Source organism: Corvus brachyrhynchos, unplaced genomic scaffold (assembly GCF_000691975.1).
Source record: "Corvus brachyrhynchos isolate BGI_N302 unplaced genomic scaffold, ASM69197v1 scaffold61, whole genome shotgun sequence".
Lineage (NCBI taxonomy): Eukaryota > Metazoa > Chordata > Aves > Passeriformes > Corvidae > Corvus > Corvus brachyrhynchos.
The window spans coordinates 4048927-4058633 of NW_008236478.1; the positions used below are offsets into that span (position 1 = coordinate 4048927).

Here is a 9707-nt window from a genome sequence, read left to right on the forward strand (position 1 = left end):
GAATGCCAGAAGGGATAACAGTAACTCTTCAATAAGCAGAAATATACACAAAAATGTTCAGAGGAGTCAACAATCTCCCCATACAGAGCCCTAACTAATTTTAATGCACAAACAGCAGTAGCTGGGTGGCATGGCCTCAGCCTAGATCTCTGGCCCAACTTCCCAGGCAAGCTTCAGATCAGGGTTGAGAACCTAGTTTGCATTTTTAGCTGTACATTAACGTACTTGGGAAGAATCCGATGACATATCAGGCTAAGTAAACGTAGATTAGCTATTTGGTTACATGGTTACTTGCTGTTATTTTCCCAGAGCCCTGCCAGCAAACATTTAATGAGGTTACAAGCAACTGAAAACAACCATATTATAAGAAATGCCTGGCCAACAGAAAAGGTCACCCAGCCTCCCTATGGCAGATTAGTGCAATCCTCATCTCCTTGACTCCCCACTCGCTTCAAGGAGTGCTGTGACTTTCACAGCCACTGAACTAATAAGCAAGTTAAATAATTACCTTTCTTGTTGCTGTACATGTCTAAAAGCACTTATTATGTCAACCTGAAAATTTCATTCTGAGGCTAGGAAACTTCATTTGCTTACACCCTGGTGCTGTTTTCTAATTATCTGTATGGTGGATAGTACGGCTTATGGATTCTGCAAATGAATTTGAACAGCAAGAAAGCACACTTTATCTGAGCAATCATGTCCTCCCCCTTCCCAAACCTCAGCTTGCTCTCATGTTGCATCTTTTTCTTAACCATTCTGGTATGGATAAGACTCTTTTTGCCTATCTGCTCCACTGTCAGGCCTGGCAGCATCGGCTGCTATTATAACCATCTCAGATGTACATAAAAGCTCCTCCTGCTTGAGACATCTCAAGAAAAGCAGGGTTAAAGGACAATCTCATGAAACAGTCTATACTTTGCAACCTTTGCTAGATAATTTTCACTCAAGCACTAAGCCGATGTGATTTGCTGTGAGTTCAAAGATGCAAGTGGGATGAAGATGGTACAAACTGGTCATCCCTTAGAAAGCTTTAGTTACTCAAAGTGCCCTGGCAGCTCACTAAGCAGTGACACTGTTGCCCCAGGTTAAAACATTAGGTTTAATTTGGCAGGACAAATAACCTATCAGTTACTTCAGCAGCTGTTTTTGAGAACCCTGGAAAGAAAACAAGCACTCCTGAGAGCATTTCCCTTACTCATTTGCTCAGCAAGCAGAAAGGAGCGGGTGAGGTTACTAAAAAGGCACTGCTATAACCTTGCACCTCATCACAAGGTCTCTTTAGCCAGGAAAAGGAGCACAAAAATCCACAGCAGCTTAGCAACCAGCCAGCACAGTGACAGGAGCCACTGACCTTTTAAACAGCTCACAGCCAGCAAAGCGCTCGCTGCTCCCTCTGCCCGCCTCTCCTGCCACCCTGAAGGCTTCCTTCTTAAAGAAATCGTTTCAATAATGATATCACAGCAGTGTGAAGATGCAAAGCATTTGTATGACAAAGGACAGAGGAACAGCAGGTACAGTCATGATGGCTTGCCCAGGGACCAGAGGTGGGGTTTTTCCTGCCTTGTTCAGCTGCTCCATTTGCAGTGTTGATGTACCTGGGCATCATCTCAAGAAATGCCACCTCCAGTGCCAGACAGTCTGGGTGCTTTTTGAAAATGCTCCATTTGCAGAGGGATATGGCTTCAGCCAGAGGAACAGGCATAAGGTGAGCTTTGTATCACAGCTGCCCCAGGCAGGAGCACACAGATTCCAGACCATACTGGGGGGTCCCACTCCACTACTTTCTTATTCTTCACCCTATCCTGACTACACAAAATCAAAATGGCTGTGGGTGTTTAGACACCTTTGCAATTTCTTTCAGAACTGCATGGAAGGATTCTGTGCAGTTTATCCCAAAGGAGCTGGCCCAAATATGTATTACCAGCATAAATAGGCACAGAATCCAACGCTTACTTTTACCTGTTCCATAATATGGAGATGCACATGTCAGAAGAATAAGAAAGAGACTTACCCAGAATTTCTTTCTGGACCAGTGTCAGATACATACAGGTAGATAAACTGTATGTGCCATTTGCTGCCTTTACCATGAAGATGGGGTGGGCAAGGCCTGAGGAACTTGTCACAGTCTCTGTGCCCAGAATGCCAGGACACTCTTCCAGAACAGGTTCATTCACACCATTGAATTTAAATTGTTCTTTTCTGGTGAACAACAACACACACAGCTTCCAAAGCCACTGTAAGAACATTCATGCAGATGAATTTTATAAAGAACAAGTATAAAGCAGTTTAAGCATAGCTGGAGAAGATTCATTAATGCGTGAAAGGTAACAGAATTGCATATATTTACTGCATTTAACCCATGCACCTAGCTCTAGGTTAGTTTTAATATCTTCTTGTATGTACGCTATTCATATAGCTCCAAGACAGATCTTTTGTCTTTCTTGTTCTTAAAATTGCACCAAATATTATTTCTAGGCACTTGCTACATTCATGTTGACCTCTTGTTTTAGTACTCTCTTGTTTTCTCTTCCCTTTGACTCCTGCATCTTTAATGAAATGAAAAATAAACAAACTTAAGAACTATTAATAAAAGAAAAAACAAAAAGGGCACGGTATGGGTATCACAGACAGAAGAAGGAAAAAGCTAGCTGACAAAAAGATGCTTGTTCTGTGCAAGAGTGGAGCATAAGATTAAATATTTTACAGGTTTTGAAAGAGTTCATTTCTTTTGTGCATCTTGAAGGATCAAGGATGACCACATCTGACCGCTGACCAGAGTCCTCCCAGAAGTGTGCTAGCCCCCTTAACTCATAGAATACAGCACATTTAAATGGAACATGGTATTTTGTATGAGCCCAGAAGATGCAGACAGGTGCAAACCTTCTATCAACTGTTCTAGTTAGGAGAAGAGGAGATTTTGGGGGTGTTTTTGTTGTTGTTAGGAAGAAAACAAGACACTTTTTCATCCTCTTCTGCTTTCCCATATTCCCACACTAGCAATTGCATACCATGGTAGGCACTACAGCCAGCATTCTGGCAGGCAGCTAAATCCTAAATTGTTCTGAAATACACGGAAAATAAAGACTTCAATTCTGTACAGCTCTTGGGATGTAAACACTATTTCTAATCCAATCTATTTTCCTCCAGTTAACAGCTGTCCCATTCTGCACCCTGAGTTAGCTATTTAACTCAGAAAGAACAGCTATTTTTGATTTCAGCAGAGTCTATTTATCAAGAATTATATGATTATGACTTTGACTTGTTTAAAAACAACCCAAGAGGTCCTTTGAAACCCTCTGTCCCTAAATAAAAATAACTCCATTGAGCACCTTAAGGCTGTCACTCTATATTGTCAGCCTTTTTTTCTGTTTAAATATGTGTCTGTCCAGTCTCTAGATAAAACCAAAGTTTATGTTTTTCTGAAAAGAATGGCAGATGAATCCATGGAAATTTTCCTTGTGCAAGCAAGTAATCTTGCGGATTATGCCCATCTCTACATACAGGGTACACATTCAGCTTCTCAGACGTCCATAAATTCAGTATCTCTCCAGCACTGTTACAAATGGTTAAAAAAAGAACTGCTTACCTGAAAGTTCATTTAGGGAATTTTGCCAGAATCAAAGCAAACAAACAAACATATTAAAAAAAAATCCCAAAACAAAACCAGAATCCAACCTGACTTTTAATTGCTGCCATAACACTGAGCCAAGAAGCACATTAAGACAGATTGTAATAAGTGCTTCATGCTTTTTACTGTTTTATCCATATATTCCTGAATAAATCTGGATGGTTTATTTTGAAAATGTGTAACCACTTTTATACTTTTAAGGAGGGATTTCCCTATGATACCAAATAAGAGCAACATTAATAATTTATTTGTATTTGCATTTGTATACAAATAATTTCTATTTGTATTGCAGTAGTACTTTGGGGCTTCTGACCAGGGAGCAGTGTCACAGGGCTGGGCATCATACAAACATCTGATAAAACTTGCCCTCCATCCAAAATGTATCCAGATAGAGAAGATAACTGTGTAGCAGCCCAGCTTAATAACTCCTATCACTATGCTGAACAGCAAACACTCTTTGTGTGCTTCAGTTTATGCATAGGAGGGAGGTGGTTGCTGGAGACAGATTGAACAGGAAAAGCAGTCTGGAAAGCAAAGGAATGCTAAGCAGCTGGTAGAGAGGGGCATAGGTGAGTGGGGTGACACAAAATGAGGGCAAGAGTTTAGAAGACTCCCTTTTTACCCAAAAGTAAAAACACTCAGAGCTGTAACATGAAAAAGATGGCAAAAGGAAGGATTGTAGAGCAGCAGGATGTTCATCAGCTGCTCCCATACCAAGCAGTCACTGAGATAGGAAGGGCCATGCTTGCCTCCCACTGCCTCCCCTCTGCCATGCTGGCTCCTTAATTTGTTAAAGTTGCCAGAAATTTTGAAACCAAATGGTGCAGTTTGAGGCCCAGCAGAAATAGTTACTCTCTGCTGGGTCAGCAATGAGAAATGTAATGTGAACATCCCTTGTCTCTTAAAACCATTGTGTGGGGCTTACAGAAAACCAACAGCCTGACAGAAGGGGTCTACAGAAAAAGGTTAAGTGAATGATAATGGAAACCTCTTGACCCTTTTATGTAGTTTCTGGCTAGGTTAGCCCTTAAATAATACTGTGTAACTACAGAGAGTAAAACACATGAAGGAATATTTTTGTAGGAAAACACCTTTGCATAGAAAAGCTTGACTTTAAACCCACCTGAAAATGTGCATTTTTGATTGACACTCTTAAGGGTTTTTAAATAGGCGCAGTACTCACCATTTAATTTTTCACTGTGATGGAAAGAACAGAGAGCCAGACAATTTTCCTTGAATACATGGCTGTTCCCAAAATCTGAGCTGAGACTGTCAGTGAGCACACCCTTAGCAAGGCTATGCTCACACATGTTCCATCTTATGATGTCAACATACAGATGTGTCAGAAATTTCTGATGTTTGCTATTTTTCTAATATCTCTCCATTTTCAATATTGCTACATTTCCTAACATAGAAACAGGTGGTGGGTAGGCAGTGGTTTTTGGAAGGGTTTCTATTTCCTTATAATTACATTATATATCTGTTAATTTTGAGTTTTATAATATATCATTAATGATGATTAAACATTTCCAACACTTCTCATTTACTGTTAAGCCTAAATATGTGATAGTAAAGTAATTTTTCTCAGTCATTCCTATGTTCGAGGATCTGTGCACTTCTCTGGATCAGGCACTTGTTAGTGTTGTCTTATATCCTTAAAGAAATGCTAGCATCTGACCATGATTTCTTGGAAATTCTGAAAAAGCTTTTTAATCAAAATGATCTTCAACTGACACTTTCCCCACATCTGGTATATTATTTTTTCCATCTTCAAGACAACCTTGCTGTGAGAAAGAATATCACTGCAAAGCTGCTATGGAACACGTGAGAATAGCACATTTTTTTTCAGACAATTACGTAGTCAGTCTGTGGAAATCACTACTCTCCCCTTTCTTCACTGATTCTGCACCCCTACTTTGGTGATAAGGATCCAAAAATTAACCTCTCTTAGGTTAGCTGGAGATGACCTGCTGAATCATATAACAAGCAAATGCTGTTCTGATCTCTCCAGAGACAATTAGGATGCTCTCAGGAGTGCTCAGGCACAACAGTGCAGCTGTACCTGGGTGAAGCTGAGGGGCTGACAACCATGGAGACACATCTCCCTGAACGTACCTGCAAGTTCCAAAGGCCACCCAAAACCTGCGGTTGCTTCCAGTTCTATGTCTCTCTCTGATGAGAAATGAGTGCTGATAAACACCAGGTCCAGCAAACGTCCTCAGTGGGGAGTCCCAGCCTGGGGAAGCACTGACAGCCCTTCTGAAGTGTCCTGGGAGAGGTGCCACCAGTGGCCAGGCTCCTGCTTGGCAGAGGAGATCCAAGAAAACAGGAGGAAAGCCCAGGGGACACTGGTATGCCCTCACCTAGAAGTCTCAGTGATACTCTTACAGAACTTGTACCTGTACTTGGAGCTGTTTCACAGTTATCACCTTTTCAGCCTTTCTGTTCATGGAAAAACCTTGTTCAAGCCATGTAAAACTAATTTGGTTTTTAATGTCCTTGATGTGTCTGGCTGGGTTTTAGTAAGATGCACTTAAACAAAGACATGTTTTCCCCATGTTCTTGAAGAGTTCAGAGCCCAAGTGGCACTGTTTGGTTTTTTAGCAATTCACACAGAAAAATACTTTTCACAGTTGATTTTCAAGATGTGAATCTTACACAAGTGCTTTCTAAAGGGAAAGGAGATGACTGTTTTAGAAAACAAATTCTGTACCTACAGAGCAAGCTATGCAGAAGATTGCCTCTATCTGATGGTTTATGGCTGCTGTTAGCATCAATTCATTGTCTTCTTCAATGTGCAATATTTGCAAAAGCTAATCAGGCATGGAAAGGCAAGGCAGGTTATTTCCTTTTGCTCACACAAGCTTACATTCTGAAACAAAGCTATTATGACACTTGATGCCATGCATGCTCTTCTAATGGACAATATGCACCATATGATTGCACCGTGACTATTATTTCTCTTGGGAGGTTTTCAGCTGAGACCTTGAACTCTGTAAAAAAGTCAGATAGCCTTACTATCATGTCAGAGCCACAAATTATTCTCCCTATAATAACATTAGTATATAATTATTGTATATACAATGGTGCATTAACATAATCCCCAGCAGGACTGGTAGAAAATTCTCTAAGTACTGGACGAACAACTGTTTAAGACAAAAAACCAGGATGTCTGTCATTTCCTGAAACAGACTTCCAAAAGCAACTACTGATGAGTGTGGCTTTACAAGGTTAGGTATTTCTGAGAAGTCATTGTACAAATCACATTTAGTTTATTAAAAAAGCATAATATATTATAATAGATCCATAGGTACACTCCCATGAACACATCTCTGCACAAGTAGGCTCATATGTGTGTCATTGCACATAGCCTTCAGAAAGCAGCAAAAGGGAAGCTACTAAGTTGGGAAGGAAACATGAAATATTGAAATGAATGACAAGGAAACAGATGGAAGTCAAGATGAAAAACTCTTAGCATGCCATACAAAATATATCTCCAACCAGGAAGAATGCATTAGGCAGCATGCATGTAGTGAAAATATGCATCTACTCACAAGTAACTGTTTTGGTGAAATCACATGCTGAAAGTTAACAGACAACCCAAGTGTCTTGGGCAAATCAGCACATTCTTCATGCTCAGTCTTCCATTCAGCCTCACCAAGCCATCCATGTTTCAGCTAGATCCTTGTTTAATACCATATTTTAGTTTTTAGGAAAGGTTTAAAGCTTTGAGAAAAGTGCCCCAGGTTTCCTTTGCTGAGTGAATACTGGTGCAGCTGCTTGATGACATCATTTTCAGAAATGATCAGCAGGGACTTTCCATGATACTTAAGGGTGTACTCCTGCTAGTTAGCACTGCAGCCCAGAAACACTGTTTCTCAGTTTTATGTTAAAGAACATTTCCCTTCATAGAATGTTTTTGTTTTGGTAAGTGAAACACAGAAAAAAAAAATCTCCCTGTTATACCTTAAGTATGTTTTACCTTTGCTCTCCAGATTTCTATTTTAACTTCTTTAAAAGTTAATCTCCATTTTCGTTTTCTCTGATGTTCCCATAAATAACCTCAGTTTGTATCCTCTCAGCTCCATAGACACTGTCAGCAAGAAGAATGTTACAGAAAGTGTTCAGACATGCCTGTGATGGAGATGTAATTCGAAAGAATATTTGAAAAAATATCTGACCACAAGAAGCACAGGATTATCTTAAGTCATAAAAAGAATGAGACCAAGGGCTTTGCACCAAAGGACCCAGGGGTCCTTTGGCAGGAAAACAAACCTGTAAGTAGTGAGGGCAGAAATTTTACAGAAGAGGTTTGAGTTACTCTAGCAGTAAATGAGACAGTATGTAGAAAAACAGGAAACCACTTTCCCCAGATTGTATCACATTTGTCTTTTCTCTTCAACATCTACACTGTAAAGCCAGATAGCTATAAAAGGAGGAGGAAAAGAGCCCATCTGGAGGAGCAAGACGTTAGGGAGTCATCTTGTTAAATGTTAGACAGCAATGATAAGAGAGCCCATAAAAGGTGAAATTGTAAAGTACTTGAAAAGGGAAAAAAGAAAGAGGCTGATGCTATCTAAGAAAAATAACCTAGAAATTTATGTAAGAACTGGTTATAAAAACATGGATAAAAATGCTCTGTTTCTTCTTCCTATTAAACACAGTCCTAATTACAGCAGCTGAATATCTACAGCCCCAGAACCAGCACAGCCTGCCAAATCTCCCATAAAACACCCAAAGGCTCCTATGGGCAAACTCTCAAATGGAAACACTTCAGAATCAAACTATGCAGGCTCTGCTTTTTCATCTGATCCTACAGGCCAACTTGCTGGCCATTTATCACAGCATTTTGAACCACTGAATTGGAAAGTTTATAAAAACAAAAGCCTGGCTAAGAAATTCAAGAATAGCTTGTAGAACTTAGTATGGGCTTTCAAGCTGGTACCATGGTCCAGGAGGTACTCCATAGGAATTATAAGAAAGTTTTTTTTTTATAAAAAAACCAGGTAGTCCGGGCTTTTCACTCTCAGCTTTGTTACTGACATTACTGGTCAAGGAACCATGGTGAAGAAATGCATTTGCTCCCTGGTTTGACTGGACAGTCATACGAGTATCCTTTGGTCAAAGTCTCACCACATGTCAGCTTGGGAATGAAAACAAGATTTAAAAGGACAACTCAACTGTTATCCTCTTATCCTGTTATTCCAGCCAACCTTGTAATTGTTTCTCAACTAGATCTCGTTATCAAAAATCCTTTTAGTGGGATCAGTTTCACTTTAAACAGCTTATTACATGGATGACTAAAGGAGCAAAAATAACTCAAGAATTAACAGAAAAAATTATTCCTATATTGATACACTGAGGGTGATATTCCTTAAAATCTTCTCACAGGAAATTAAGTTTTTTCTGTAAAAATGAACAGGTCCTAGTGATTTTTTCAAGAACATCTTCTATTTACAATGGAAATTCACCCCCTATAGGAGATAAACTATAACTATCAAGATAGTATTATTTAAATTGCATCTTCTGAATTACCTGGAAGAGTAACTTTGAGCATTCCAAAGAATTGTTGCAGGCAACTATTGGTTCACCCATATATTCATTGACACCATAATAACAAAAGGATAATCTTGATCTCACGCTAAAACTGATAAACAAAAACTAAGGTCAAATTAAATTAATATCTGTTTCTCAACTATGGCATCTCTCACAGAGTTAAGTTGCCATTTCCAATTAAGTATTACTGATGTATCTTGGCACCCTGAAAAACACTGGAAAGGTGTTGGCAGCAGTGCCTGCCTATGCACCTACCTAAACAAGGTCTCTTGCATACTCCAAATCCTTCATCGTTAGATAATTTTTCTCCTTGAGTGGGTATTTCACATAAGGGCAGATTGCATTTAATACATTTTAAATTGCTACAAAGTTCTAAATTCACCTGAAGCAAAAATAGAATCACAGCAAATTTTAATGAGTCCACAAGTGCCATCGGATTTCCTTTTCCTCCTCCACCGCCACCCTAAAACACACTCCGCTTGTTTCACACGCTGTCCTGTCTGTCACCACACTCACATCCTCT

The 9707-nt window shown here is 39.7% G+C and overlaps 1 protein-coding gene across 3 annotated transcripts in view; it reads right to left on the bottom strand.

Moving 5' to 3' along the window:
• The window catches only part of SLC16A12 (solute carrier family 16 member 12), a 34964-nt gene that overhangs the window by 15262 nt on the left and 9995 nt on the right, over nt 1-9707 (bottom strand). Inside the window, exon 2 of one of the 3 annotated variants that reach the window (XM_017726011.1) lies at nt 5744-9707. This exon is cut by the window's right edge and continues 3595 nt beyond it. The exons of the other annotated variants lie outside the window; for them this stretch is intronic. The gene's annotated coding sequence lies outside the window, so the exon portion shown is untranslated. The remainder of the gene's footprint in view (nt 1-5743) is intronic. 3 annotated transcript variants of the gene reach the window in all.